The following is a 14283-nucleotide window of genomic DNA, read 5'->3' on the forward strand; positions in this document are numbered from 1 at the left end:
CCTACATGTCTTTTATCTACCTGTAATCGATTCCTGTCATCGATGTGTTTGCGCGTGGGTTGTTTTTTTTAGTTGGAATCGCGTTGCTATGGTATACGGAGAGATTTTTAAAAAATAATATTGTAAAATAATATAATAAAAAACAAATAAAATATATAAAATATTTGTTATTTTAAATTAGTGAGAAAGTTTTCGTTTTTTGAAAATTGGTTTATAAAAAAAGAAAACACCAGCAGAATAACAACCCCTTCATTCGACTTCATTTTGGAATCTTCAATTATGAGGTAATATTCAGTGACGCTAACCTTTTGTGAAAAAATTGGTTTAGGATTTTTTTATTTATATTTGTAGGTATTGAAATTTTAAAAGGTGCTAGGCAGCAACTTATTCAAAGTGAAAGGTACTAGAAGAAGAAAAAAATGTGTTTTAATATTTCAAGGCCAGTCGATGCTGTTGATTCTAAATAAATATATTTAATATATTAATAAAACATGTCTTTTATTGAAGACAAAATTGCTTATATAAATACATAAAATTGTATTTAAAAACTAAGGTAAGCCGTTCTAAATTTGTAGTAAAAAGTTTACCACAAATATGTAAGATTTGTACAAATGAATGAAAAAAGTTCAATAAAATCATTCCGTATATGAATTCAATTCAGTTAAATTTTTTCATTCTGTAGTATAGTGGTACATAAATATTGGAAAATGTTAACTAATATATGAAATGCGTTCTACCTAATTTCTACGAAAATCACATCGTTCAATCAAATAAAAATGTCTTTGGCGCTATACGAAGTTCAACTTTCTTCACAATGACTTCATTTTAACTTAAAGAAGGGGTCACTTTTTTCTGGGTGTAATTTTCCGGTATGTTAAGGAAAAGGATACCTTTTCTTGACAAACAACACTTAAAATTTCCAGGAAATATAGAAGAATGTCCAACTTCTTGAATACAGAACAACATTTGTTAAGGCGGACCGTATTTCTATCTATAAATGAAAAAGCAAGTTGTCCGACTTATTTGAAAGAATTCAAATCTTTTCGAATTTATTTTCAGCTCGAATGATATGGTTGACCAAGGTAATACAAAATGTTCCTACAAATATGCTTCGGAAGGCGCAGCGAAGCAGGCCGGGTAAGTATATATAAAATTGTTTCATATCTGTCCATAATTATATACGAGGGCGGTTCGGAAACTTCTTAGCCTATCAATGAAAGAGAATAGTTAGTTTTTCAAAAATATTTTTATTTTTCAATATAATCTTCTGAAACTTCAATATAATCTTCTGAAACTCCAACGCTTTTCTAGCAATTCTATACCTTTATTAAAATAGTTTTCCTCAAGGTCTTCAAAATAGTGATTTACAACTGTAATTGCATTTTCATTTGAGGTAAAACGCTTGCCAGCAAGGATTTTTTTTAGATTTGGGAACAAGTAAAAGTCACTGGGACCTAAATCAGGAGAATAAGATGGGTGGTCAAGCAACTCGTACTTTAATTCGTTGATTTTAGCCATTGTTAAAACACTCTTGTGCGCTGGTGCCTTGTCTTGATGAAAAATTATTTTTTTGTGTTGTAAGCCAGGACGTTTTTCTCGAATGTGTGCATTTAATTGATCCAAAAGGTTGCAATAGTACTCTGAATTTATTGTTTTACCCTTTTGCAGATAGTCAATCAATAAAATATCTTTGAAGTCCCAAAACACCGTTGCCATAACCTTACCAGCCGATTGAATTGTTTTTGCCTTCTTTGGGGCACTTCCTCCAGCTTCAATCCATTGTTTGGATTGTTCTTTTGTTTCTGGAGTATAGTGGTGGAACTATGTCTCATCAACACCCAGCAAAAACTAGGTAACCACATCTCATTACAATTGGCATTACCAGGAGTACAGCTGTCATTACACGTTGCATTACATTGCGGTGAGTTATAATGACTAACTTGTAATGACAAAAATAAATACTTCTCGGTAATTTTCGAATTGTTATTCTCAAATCCCTTAAACAACCTACATTTATTTCTATTTTAAGTGCGAAATTAATTTGCGTGTAATCTTATTTAGATGATTTATTAATTTTTTTTTGTTTATTTATACAATATTCGTTTCTATTCAAGTAGTGCTCCTATTAAAGCATTACTCGCCATATTTTGATCCATTGTAATCGGCGATAGACACCAATATTTTTGGTTGCCTGAGACAATAAGTGGATATTTTGCAAATTTTGGTGTATCTACGAATAAGTGATTACATATTAAGTTATTATATGCTCTAAAAGCACTACTTATTTCATGGCCGAAAGTATGCCTGGGGAGAAGTACTTTCCTCCTAGGACATGTTTATGTAAATGTAAACCGGAGCGATGCCAATTAATAAGTGGTTATTAATTTTTAAATAGGCTTACATGCAAGATTACCGGGTAATGAGAGTTTTTGCTGCGCAGTTATGAAACGACGCTTAAAATCCATTTTATTTCGCTTAAGACGATCCAAACAAGCTTGAGAAATGTTAATTCTTATGCGTTTTTGATGCGGCACCCATCTTGCAGAAAGCTTTTTCATCTGTAGTTCTTCATGGAAAATTAAATGGACTCGATCATTTGAGATGCCCATGATATTAGCAATTTCACGCACTTTTATTCGTCGATCATTTAATACCATATCATGCACTTTGGCTACAATTTCTGTTGTTGTTGCTATTTTTGGACGTCCACTACGTGGTTCATCTTCAATGCTTGTACGACCACGTTTAAATTCAGCATCCCAATTTTTTACTATTGCATATGAAGGAGCACTTTCACCTAACACATTCACCATATCATTATGAATTTCTTGTCCCGATAAACCTTTTTTATGTAAATATTTAATGACAGCACGCATTTCTAATTTTTCCATTGTAAAAATATTGCGGATGCGTCTTTTTTGAACACCTCTTTCTATATGAAGGAGTTGCCAAATCGAAACAAAATTTAGTCATCTTTATCTTTATCCTCTATTCTCTCTCTCATGTTTATACGAATTTTCCAAATTAATATATGTTTGCATCCAGAGCTATTATATTTAAATAAAATATAATGTCCCAAACATAATATGTTCCAACATATTAACATATATGTCCCAGACATGTTATACTAGTTTATGAACATTATATGCTTGCACATACAAATAATGTGCTAAAAATTTGAATCCCAAACCTATAATTATACCCTTCACCACTACTGTGGCACAGGGTATAATAAGTTTGTGCATTTGTATGTAACGCCAAGAAGGAAAAGTCTGAGACCCATCGTTTAGTATACCGATCGTCTTAGAATTAAATTCTGAGTCGATTTAGCGATGTCCGTCTGTCTGTCTGTCTGTCCGTCTGTCCGTCTGTCTGTCTGTTGATGTATTTTTGAGTGCAAAGTACAGCTCGCAGTTTTAGTCCGATTGTCCTAAAATTTGGTATAGGGTCCTGTTTCGGCTCAAAGACGATCCCTATTGATTTTGGAAAAAATCGGTTCAGATTTAGATATAACTGCCATATATATTTTTCACCGATCTGGTCATAATTGGCGTGTATATCAACCGATCTTCCTCAAATTCCGTACATCCGAATATTTTATGAGTCTCAAAAAACTTGCAGAATATCAGCAAAATCGGTTCAGATTTAGATATAGCTCCCATATATAGCTTTCGCCCGATTTACACTCAAATGACCACAGAGGCCAATTTTTTGCTCCGATTTAGTTGAAATTTTGCACAGAGAGTATAATTAGCATTGTAGCTATGCGTGCCAAATTTGGTTGAAATCGGTTCAGATTTAGATATAGCTCCCATATATAGCTTTCGCCCGATTTACACTCATATGACCACAGAGGCCAATTTTTTGCTCCGATTTAGTTGAAATTTTGCACAGGGAGTAGAATTAGCATTGTAGCTATGCGTGCCAAATTTGGTTGAAATTGGTTCAGATTTAGATATATCTCCCATATATAGCTTTCGCCCGATTTACACTCATATGACCACAGAGGCCAATTTTTTGCTCCGATTTAGTTGAAATTTTGCACAGGGAGTAGAATTAGCATTGTAGCTATGCGTGCCAAATTTGGTTGAAATTGGTTCAGATTTAGATATATCTCCCATATATATGTTTTTCTGATTTCGACAAAAATGGTCAAAATACCAACATTTTGCTTGTTAAATCGCTACTGCTTAGTCGAAAAGTTGTAAAAATTACTCTAATTTTCCTAAACTTCAAATACATATATATCGAGCGATAAATCATAAATAACCTTTTGCGAAGTGTCCTTAAAATTGCTTCAGATTTAAATGTTTCCCATATTTTTTGTACTAACATTGTGTTCCACCCTAGTGCATTAGCCGACACAAATTTTGAGTCTATAGATTTTGTAAAAGTCTATCAAATTCTGTCCAGATCGAGTGGTATTTAAATGTATGTATTTGGTACAAACCTTTATATATAGCCCCCAACACGTTTGACGAATGTGATATGGTATCGAAAATTTAGATCTACTAAGTGGTCCAGGGTATAATATAGTCGGCCCCGCCCGACTTTAGACTTTCCTTACTTGTTTTTACATCGAAACATATGAAGAGTGGCTACCCAGTGTTTGCTGGATATATGCATGAGCGTTTAGAATTAGGAAATAGAGCTACTCACGCTGTGTAAGAATATTTTCCCCTTATAAGTCCTTGGATTTTTGTTGCCATAGCAAGAAAAGCAAATCCTTTCATCGCGATTTTATATAAATTCCCATAACTGAGCGTACCGTGCAGTGTGATTAATAAATGATCTCCAACACGTGTCTTTATCTTATAATTATATCCTAGGGTCCTTTGTAATTCAACACATTTGTCTTTAACAATTTGTTTCAACTTTTGTTTTTATTTGTTGACACTTTACTGATGACTTTGTGTCATATTGTGTGTGTTTGTGTATTGTCTACAATGATCATTAATATCTAAATCAATTAACATGGTGGGCAACAGCGACCTGGTCATAACAATAACAACTAAGATAACAGCCACTATGGCAACAATGACATCAAATCGAAATTAGACAGCAAAGACATTAATGTCAAACAGAAGAGACAAAGGCAGTGGGTGGTGGTGACAAATCCAAATTGACAGGTAAAATGATATCTGTATCAGCCACCTTTTTCGTTATCCTCACACCATCTGCCACACGCCTAGATAATGTGTGCTATCCATCCACCATCTAGCTAGGAATAGCCAACACCTGTGGCTGGTTGCAAAGATGCCTGAGGGACAAGCGAAATACATTCGCTTCAACTACCCCATACCCCCTCCTTAAAAAAGAAAATTACCAAAGACGATAGACGGTTGTTTTCCAGGATTAACAATTACATGCTCTAATGCTAAAGTGTCAAAAGAATACAAATTAAAGCAAAAGTTAAACCAACTATGCTAGCTAACTTTGGTCAATGTATGAATGTACAGTGTTTTGAGACCAGTCCTTCGTTTGTTCGGTGACATTGCAATCCGTTCATTTTTCCGGTAACTTTTCTTGAATACATCTGCCACAGATATGTAATGCAACAAAGTGAAGAACTATATTTATACCCTCCACCATAGGATGGAGGTATATTAACTTTGTCATTCCGTGTGTAACACTTCGAAATATTGCTCTAAGACTCCATAAAGTATATATATTCTGGGTCGTGGTGAAATTCTAAGTCGATCTGAGCATGTCCGTCCGTCCGTCTGTTGAAGTCACGCTAACTTCCGAACGAAACAAGCTATCGACTTGAAACTTGGCACAAGTAGTTGTTATTGATGTAGGTCGGATGGTATAGCAAATGGGCCATATCGGCCCACTTTTACGTATAGCCACCATATAAACGGACCCTCAGATTTGGCTTGCGGAGCCTCAAAGAGAAGCAAATTTCATCCGATCCGGCTGAAGTTTGGTGCATGATGTTGGTATATGGTCTCTAACATCCATCAAAAAATTGGTCCACATCGGTCTATAATTATACATAGCCCCCATATAAACCGATCCCCAGATTTGGCTTGCGGAGCCTCTAAGAGAAGCAAATTTCATCCGATCCGGTTGAAATTTGGAACATAGTGTTAGTATATGTTCTCTACCAACTATGCAAAAATTGGTCCACATCGGTTCATAATATATATAGCCCCCATATAAACCGATCCCCAGATTTGGCTTGCGGAGCCTCAAAGAGAAGCAATTTCATCCGATCCGGCTGAAGTTTGGTGCATGATGTTGGTATATGTTCTCTAACAACTACGCAAAAATTGGTCCACATCGGTTCATAATATATATAGCCCCCATATAAACCGATCCCCAGGTTTGGCTTGCGGAGCCTCAAAGAGAAACAAATTTCATCCGATCCGGCTGAAATTTGGTACATGATGTTGGTATATTGTCTCTGACATCCATGCAAAAATTGGTTCACATCGGTTCATAATTATATATAGCCCCCATATAAACCGATCCCCAGATTTGGCTTGCGGAGCCTCTAATAGAAGCAAATTTCATCCGACCCGGTTGAAATTTGGAACATGGTGTTAGTATATGGTCTCTAACAACCGTGCCAGAATTGGTCCATATCGGTCCATAATTATATATAGCCCCCATATAAACCGTTCTCCAGATTTGACCTCCGGAGCCTCTTGAAGGAGTAAAATTCATCCGATCCGGTTCAAATGTAGCACGTGGTGTTAGTATATGGTCTCTAACATCCATGCAAAAATTGGTCCACATAGGTTCATAATTATATATAGCCCCCATATCAACCGATCCCCAGATTTGGCTGGCAGAGCCTCTAAGAGAAGCAAATTTCATCCGATACGGTTGAAATTTAGAACATGGTCTTAGTATATGGTCTCTAACTTCCGAGCCGGTTCAAATTTGGAACGTGGTGTTAGTATATGGCCGCTAACAACCATACCAAAATTGGTCCATATCGGTCTATAGTTATATATAGCCGATCCCCAATCACACAAAAATTGGTCCATATCTGTTCATAATCATGGTTGCCACTCGAGCCAAAAATAATCTACAAAAATTTTATTTCTAATTATACAATTATTATTCGAGCTTTATGGACAGATATAGATTAAGGAACATGGTTAATAGAGCCATTGAAAAGAAAACGCCAGATACAAATCTATACACGCCTGGACTGTACATGTTTCGGTTCGGGCGAATGAACCTTTCCACAGCCTTTAGTATAGATCTGGCTGGGAGAGATAACTCAATTTTGGGCCCTTTATGCTAACTCCTTATGGAGAAAACATTTGGGAAATTTCCTCTTACAAATTGAATCATCTTTTCTCCCACTGTACATCATCTTTTCATGATTCAATTTGTAAGAGGAAATTTCCCAAATGTTTTCTCCATAAGGAGTTAGCATAAAGGGCCCAAAATTGAGTTATCTCTCCCAGCCAGATCTATACTAAAGGCTGTGGAAAGGTTCATTCGCCCGAACCGAAACATGTACAGTCCAGGCGTGTATAGATTTGTATCTGGCGTTTTCTTTTCAATGGCTCTATTAACCATGTTCCTTAATCTATATCTGTCCATAAAGCTCGAATAATAATTGTATAATTAGATACAATGCATTTGGACGTCAATTGCCTGTTTCGGTATCAGGCTAACATGTAATATAAAAATTTTATTTCTATAGAAAATTTTTCAAAATGTCTATAGAAAGTTTTGTCAAAATTTTAATTCTATAGAAAATTTTGTTAAAATTTAATTTCTATACAAAATTTTGTCAAACTGAATTATAGACGTATTTAATCGGACTTTTTTGATTTAATATATACCACGTATGGACTTACTTACAATTTAGAAGACGGTGTTAGGAGGTTTTAAGATACCTTGCCATCGGCAAGCGTTACCGCAACCCAAGTAATTCGATTGTGGATATCAGTGTTCAGAAGAAGTTTCTACGCAATCCATGGTGGATTGTACACAGAAAAAAATCTTTACGTGATATTAAAGATTACGCAGCCTCAATTTTAGGATGCGAAATTTACACACTATCAAGGACAAATTTGTTTAAAATAATGAATTTTTAATTAAAAGGAAGTTTATAATATTTGCTTTAATTTTTTTTTCATTAAATTTTTTGAAAATTTGCGTCCCTTCATTAAAGTCGCATGTCTTTGAACTAAGGCAAATTTTCGTTAAAGTAAAGAAACGCATTTTTGATTTAAACAAATCGTCCTTAAATTAACTGAAATATTGAATCTTTAGATTTAAGATAAAAACGCATCAAATATTGGCTAAGACTTATTTTGAGGACTTAGCATCTTTGGTTTGACGTGTTTTTTTTTTTTTTGGAATTAAGAAAATATTTTTTACTTCGAAATATTGTCATAATTTGGATTTTTAAACTGACATTTGTTTGTACGTGAATAGCTTTATTAATATGCCGGAAAAATAGAATGAAAATTCGATAAATGAGATCTGTATACTAATTTTAATTTTATAGATCCTAGATTTAAAGCCAGATAGGTCGCAAAAAGTTTCCTTATTTTAAAGAACCCGCATCTTTGGCTCGGAATCAATACAATAATCCTTAAAGAAACGTCAAAATCTTTGGATCTAAGTAAACTTTTTTTTTTTTTTTTGAGTGTAGATAAGCTTCGGCCTGGCCGAACGTACGGCCGTATATACTTGTTTATTTATATATAAAGATATATAAAAAAATATATTAACGACAAGTTTCTTTAAAACAATGAAATTTTAATTACAATAAAGTTTATAATCTTCAAAATTTATTGTATTAGATTAAGGACACTAATTTTGAAAATTTGCGTCCCTCCTTCAAACTCGTATGACTTTGAACTGAGGTAAATTTTTCTTAAAGTTAAGAAGCACATTGTTGATTTAAAGATATTGTCTTTAAATGATCTGAAATATTGAATATTGAGATTTAATATAAAAAACGCTTCAAATATATGCTAAGACTTATTTTGATTGAGAAAACATTTTGTACTTTGAAGTATCCGTCATAATTTGGATTTTTGAACTTGTATTTGTTTGTAAAGGGTGATTTGTTAAGAGCTTGATAACTTTTTTTTAAAAAAAAACGCATAAAATTTACAAAATCTCATCGGTTCTTTATTTGAAACGTTAGATTGGTCCATGACATTTACTTTTTGAAGATAATTTCATTTAAATGTTGACCGCGGCTGCGTCTTAGGTGGTCCATTCGGAAAGTCCAATTTTGGGCAACTTTTTCGAGCATTTCGGCCGGAATAGCCCGAATTTCTTCGGAAATGTTGTCTTCCAAAGCTGGAATAGTTGCTGGCTTATTTCTGTAGACTTTAGACTTGACGTAGCCCCACAAAAAATAGTCTAAAGGCGTCAAATCGCATGATCTTGGTGGCCAACTTACCGGTCCATTTCTTGAGATGAATTGTTCTCCGAAGTTTTCCCTCAAAATGGCCATAGAATCGCGAGCTGTGTGGCATGTAGCGCCATCTTGTTGAAACCACATGTCAACCAAGTTCAGTTCTTCCATTTTTGGCAACAAAAAGTTTGTTAGCATCGAACGATAGCGATCGCCATTCACCGTAACGTTGCGTCCAACAGCATCTTTGAAAAAATACGGTCCAATGATTCCACCAGCGTACAAACCACACCAAACAGTGCATTTTTCGGGATGCATGGGCAGTTCTTGAACGGCTTCTGGTTGCTCTTCACTCCAAATGCGGCAATTTTGCTTATTTACGTAGCCATTCAACCAGAAATGAGCCTCATTGCTGAACAAAATTTGTCGATAAAAAAGCGGATTTTCTGCCAACTTTTCTAGGGCCCATTCACTGAAAATTCGACGTTGTGGCAGATCGTTCGGCTTCAGTTCTTGCACGAGCTGTATTTTATACTGTTTTACACCAAGATCTTTGCGTAAAATCTTCCATATGGTCGAATAACACAAACCCAATTGCTGCGAACGGCGACGAATCGACATTTCACGGTCTTCAGCAACACTCTCAGAAACAGACGCAATATTCCCTTCTGTACGCATTCGTGTGGTTGGTTTAATGTCCAATAAAGTAAAATGAGTGCGAAACTTGGTCACAATCGCATTAATTGTTTGCTCACTTGGTCGATTATGTAGACCATAAATCGGACGTAAAGCGCGAAACACATTTCGAACCGAACACTGATTTTGGTAATAAAATTCAATGATTTGCAAGCGTTGCTCGTTAGTAAGTCTATTCATGATGAAATGTCAAAGCATACTGAGCATCTTTCTCTTTGACACCATGTCTGAAATCCCACGTGATCTGTCAAATACTAATGCATGAAAATCCTAACCTCAAAAGAATCACCCTTTATGTCAATTTTTTATAAATCATCCCCAAAAAAGAATAAAAATTCTAAGAACTGTAATTTTAATTCTATTGATCCTAGATTTAAGGTCGCTAAAAATGTCTTAATTTGAAAGAAGCCTCATCTTTGGCTCGGAATCAATACCAAAATCCTTAGGGGAAGGTGAAAATCCTTGGATTCAAGTAAACTTTGTTTTGAGTGCAGAGATGAGTTGCTGAACCTGTTGGAAGAGTGAATTTCATCAGAAGCGGTTGAAGTTTGGTACGGGAAGTTTTCTTATTTCAGTTTACAATGAAAATTAAAAACTGAAAACCGGTTTTTATGTTATTAAAAACACCAGTCCACCGAAAATGAGATTTTATATAAAACTGACAATCGGTCCAAAACGAAAAACTGGTCCCCCGGTTTTCACCGACCTGTTGTAATCACTCTATCTGTACTACTGTTTAGTTAAAATTTTCTAAAAATAATCTAAATTTTTTAAAATTAACCAAAACATTTCTTCCTGGTGGGTTCACTGTTTTTTCAGTCTATATGACAATCCACTACGAGGAGATGTTTTCAAAGAAAATTTTTGTATGTGTTTCATGGTGGTGGGTATTTCAAATCAGGCCCGGACAAATAAAAATATTATATTCCCACATCTCACACTCTTTCTAGTCTAGTTTTCTGAAAACACTGTGCCACAGAGCAAAACAAAACTACAAGATGGAAACCACATTAACCGCTAAGAAAATCCTACTAGCGAGTAAGAGATGAAACGATATTTTGAATTGGGTGGAAAGAACATTGACGATAGTCCTCCTGATGTCAGATAAAATGTTAACCACTTAACGAGTATATTTTAAGCTTTTAGTAATATTAACAAAAAAAGTTTTATAGCCATCACTGACATCTCGAAACATTATAACGAAACACGCAAGAAAACGCAGAGGGGCAAGGGTGTGCCCAACACAGCATCCTCAACATTGGCTAGGTGAAAGCGACACTAATACAAAACACAAATTACAAAAGAACCATGTCATTGAACGTAAAAGTTCAACTCACCACACCATCAAGCTTTGTGGAGGGAGGGGCAAATGGAAATCGTCCCACGCTATTCGAATATTTTTGCCGGCCATTGTTTCATTTTCATTAAGGTTTTTTTGTGGAATCACGAACATCTGATGTCTTCATAAAATGTTTTTGTAAATCCTTGGGCGCTCGGCCATACAGCCGCCGTCTTTTTCAAATGTTCCATGCAATATTCCGGAAACAATGAGCTCTAATTTCATGTGGGCGAAGGAAATGAACAAAAACAAAATACTAACTCATTGTTTGGTATTTTTTAATAAAAGCGTAAAACAAAATGATTTTCCTATTTTCATCTTTTGAATTAGAAAATATTAAAGTCTACCTTTTATTAATGTAGGCCTCATTTAATATAACATACCATACTCGTATAAAGAAATCAGGCAAACAAATTGCATCTTCAACACCTACTACGAAAGTTAGCGCATAATAAATTTACTTCCTTTTAAAAAATTACAGCAATATATGGACGACCGTGGCGCTGATCAGCGTTGCCTCTTTAGCTATTTTCCCGCTAGATTTGTTTTTTTATACCCTGCGCCATACTGTGGAACAGGGTATTATAAGTTAGTGCATATGTTTGCAACGTCCAGAAGGAGACGAGATAGACACATGGTGTCTTTGACAAAAATGCTTTGGGGTGGGCTCCTGAGTCGATATAGCCATGTCCGTCTGTCTGTGAACACATTTTTGTGATCAAAGTCTAGGTTGCAGTTTTAGTCCAATCGACTTCAAATTTGGCACAAGTATGTGTTTTGGCTCAGAATAGAACGCTATTGATTTTGGAAGAAATCGGTTCAGATTTAGATATAGCTCCCATATATATCTTTCGCCCGATATGGACCTATATGACGCCAAAAGCCAGAGTTTTACCCTAATTTGCTTAATAATATAGTTAAGTGTGACAAATTTTATTGAAATCGGTTCAGATTTAGATATAGCTCCCATATATATCTTTCGCCCGATATGGACTAATATGATCCCAGAAGCCAGAGTTTTACCCCAATTTGGTTGAAATTTTGCACTGGGACTACAATTAGTAGTGTACACCCAGAAAAAAGTGACCCCTTCTTTAAGTTAAAATGAACTCATTGTGAAGAAAGTTGAACTTCGTATAGCGCCAAAGACATTTTTATTTGTTTGAAGGATGTGATTTTCGTAGAAATTAGGTATAATGCATTCCATATATTAGTTAACGTTTTCCTATATTTATGTACCACTATACTACAGAATGAAAAAATTTAACTGATTTGAATTCATATATGGAATGATTTTATTGAAAATTTTTCATTCATTTGGACAAATCTTACACATTTGTGGTAAAACTTTTACTTTATAATTAGAACTGCTTACCTTCGTTTTTAAATACAATTTTATTTATTTATTAGGCAAATTTTTCTTCAATAAAATACACGTTTTATTAATATATTAAATATTTTTATTAAGAATCAACAGCATCGACTGGCCTTGAAATACTAGTTTATTATTCCACTATTTCCAATTTCCATGTAATGTCATCAACTGTAAAACGCATTTTTCTTCTTGTACCTTTCACTTTTAATAAGTTGCTGCCTAACGATTTTGTCCTCCTTTTATAATTTCAATACCTACAAATATAAAAAATCATAAACCATTTTTGTTACAAAAGGTTAGCGTCACTGAATATTACCTGATAATTGAAGATTCCAAAATGAAGACAAATGAAAGGGTTGTTATTCTGCTGGTATGTTCTTTCTTTATACGCCATCACGAACATTGATAGATTTATTTTCAAAAAACGAAAATTGTTCTCACTAATTTAAAATAATAAATATTTTATATATTTTATTTGTTATTTATTATATTATTTTACCATATTATTTTTTAACAATCTCTCCGTATACCACAACAACGCGATTCCAACTAAAAAAACAACCCAAGCGCAAACATATCGATTACACCCACGCGCAAGCACATCGATTACGATGACAGGTATCGATTACAGGTAGACAATAGAAATATAGGAAAATTTCCTATATTCTAACAAGTGTGTTTCCTCAAGTTTTGAAAGGATTGCATACTTCTTAGTACGAATGAACTAAAATATTTTTTTATGTCAAGTGTTTTTCGTATGTATGAAAAACTTTCTATTATAAAGGAAGTCGCAATTATAATTTTATAAGAAATTTTACTAATTTTGAGGAAACTTGGTTTTAGTTCGGTTTTTGTTTATTTTTACGAATGATTTGTTATCGGTGAATAAAATTTTCTTGTTCAGTAGTAAATTCTTATACCCAGCGAAGAAAATAGTATGAGTAAAATTCCATGCCTTATTCTAGTTAATGAACTATTCCTAACTGCTTACAGTTTAGGTTTTTTTTACTGAAACGAGTAAATTTTATTATTTCTCACAAAAATTTACCTTAATGGAAATAAAATGGTTAAACTATATTGATGAAAAAATTTTCCTTTAGTTTCGAAGGCACTTTTTTCTGGGTGTAGTCAAGTGTGCCAAATTTTAATGAAATCGGTTCAGATTTAGATATAGCTCCCATATATATCGTTCGCCCGATTTACACTCATATGACCACAGTGGCCAATCTATTACTGCGATTTACTTGAAATTTTGCACACACTGAAAAAACAGTGAACCCACCAGGAAGAAAACTTTCGGTTAATTTTAGAAAATTTTGAATATTTGTAGAAAATTTTAACTAAAAAGTATTACAAACGTTGGCATCACGCCGATGTCATAAAAGTAAGTAAATATTTTTCGACAAATTCAAGAAAATTTATTATACATAACTAAGGGTTTTCACTTGTTAAAGACAATTTTGTAGTTGTAGTTAAAAATTGCAAGAATGTCTTTAGTGACATACGAAGTTCACGATGGGCGCATTT

General features: G+C 34.3%; 1 long non-coding RNA gene across 1 annotated transcript; it reads right to left on the reverse strand.

Annotated features, from left to right (window-relative positions):
- Positions 1-12867: 12867 nt before the first annotated feature.
- LOC142222107 (uncharacterized) lies at positions 12868-13262 on the reverse strand. Its single transcript, XR_012718256.1, has 2 exons — positions 13073-13262; positions 12868-13010 (listed from the first exon to the last, which is right to left on the reverse strand). It is a non-coding gene; the product is annotated as an uncharacterized LOC142222107 (long non-coding RNA).
- Between the last annotated feature and the right edge of the window lie 1021 nt (positions 13263-14283).

Source organism: Haematobia irritans, chromosome 1 (genome assembly GCF_050003625.1).
Source record: "Haematobia irritans isolate KBUSLIRL chromosome 1, ASM5000362v1, whole genome shotgun sequence".
NCBI lineage: Eukaryota > Metazoa > Arthropoda > Insecta > Diptera > Muscidae > Haematobia > Haematobia irritans.